The following is a 1,645-nucleotide window of genomic DNA, read 5'->3' as shown; positions in this document are numbered from 1 at the left end:
AAACAACAGCTTTTTGTTTTCTTAACTTTAATTTTAATTAAAGTAATTTTTCTGAGCAAGAAAATGCAATTTTTGCCTAATTTTGAGCTAAATTCTCCGTTTTTATGAGCAGATTGAACAATTCCACCTTCTTGAGGGTGTAATTACAGCGAAAAACCAGCAGATGTCGACTCGATCACACAAACACAGCTTTGAAAAGAACCCGTGACGTTTCACTCCCTCCCTCGGGGAGAAACTCACGTTCAGTGACGTAATGACGTCGTTACGTCGTGACGCCGTGCGTCAGGCACAAAATGGTGGCTACTCTGACCCAGAAGCCAGCAGCTGCTCACCTACGGACCTTAAACTCCGCTTTTACGCTCACCAGCGTAACTTTTAATTAGCTCCACGTAACCCAAAGCAAGGCACACGATTTATAAGCTAAAATCCGTGACTCTCACGGAAACAACAGGCAAGACACTTCTGCGCGCAGCAGATTTAGACTGAATAAACAGCTAGCTTACCCGTTAGCACTTAGCAGTGCTTCCTCCACACAGCTCAGTGTGGATCAGACTGTCCGTCTGAATAACGCCTCGGCACAAAACACACAGTTTCTTAGCCTCCAACGGCGCTAAACTCCCTTACGTTGTTTATTTCTATAAACAGTGATGACAGCTTCAAGTAGCGACCTTAAAGCTCCGTCATGGAGTTCAAACTGGTTACATTTACGCGTATGCACAGTTACGCACGTATCCAGACCAGAATTTATGGTTCCAAAACCTCACGGTATGAACTCACTGGATTTACAAAGGATCCTTTTAACTCATTCATACACAGATATGAGCACAATGCATGCAATCACTCGCTTCTCAAGCGAAACACAGTTACTGCTCTCAGAGTCTGTCAGCGCAGGACTCAGCAATAACCTCCTGCTGTCTGCTCAGCGGCGAGACACAGAATCACAGAACCGGACCTCCTGTCTGCGCGGCGGCATACAGCACAGAACCGGTCCAAAACGCACCTTTGCCAGGACAAACTGATTTTTAACAGGACCAAGTCTGCAGTTCTTGGAACTGTATTCTGAACACCCACGCAAAGCCGTTTAATGTTAAAAAAAAAAAACATGCCAATGTGGAAAAATTAATAATTTTTCTTTCAGACTCATGAACAGATCAATATCTCATCACTCCAAGATTAACATAAATGCGCTGCCCGCATTCTCCACCATTATGTAAGAACTCACTCTATGAAATTAATACCAGCTTAATCTCACAAAGTCATATCTTACGCAAAGATCTTTACGTTATGAAATCTCAAGAAATGATAAGACATTACTCTGGTCATGAATGAGAAAAATGAAAACTTGTGACCTGAACAGATTTCTCAAAATAAAGTAATTTATTTTAGATATATGAACAGGAATAAACATACAACATTTTTTAAAAATATTATATGAATAAATGACACAGGTTATAATTTTCGGCATAAAAATTCCACTCAGAGTTGACACAAAAACAGTAAATTTAAGGTGTTGTAATTTACTGGTATGCTGCTTAACTAGGTTTTAAGTAAATAAGAGAGAAAAAGGTAAAGATTTAAGTTTTAGGAATAGGAGGAAAAGAGAATTAGTAAATTTGGCACTGTTCTTTATAAATCAGACCAGACC

This window comes from Austrofundulus limnaeus, unplaced genomic scaffold, assembly GCF_001266775.1.
Source record: "Austrofundulus limnaeus strain Quisiro unplaced genomic scaffold, Austrofundulus_limnaeus-1.0 Scaffold911, whole genome shotgun sequence".
Classification (NCBI taxonomy): domain Eukaryota; kingdom Metazoa; phylum Chordata; class Actinopteri; order Cyprinodontiformes; family Rivulidae; genus Austrofundulus; species Austrofundulus limnaeus.
The sequence above is the reverse complement of the archived record's forward strand: the minus strand, read 5'-3'. Positions refer to the sequence as shown.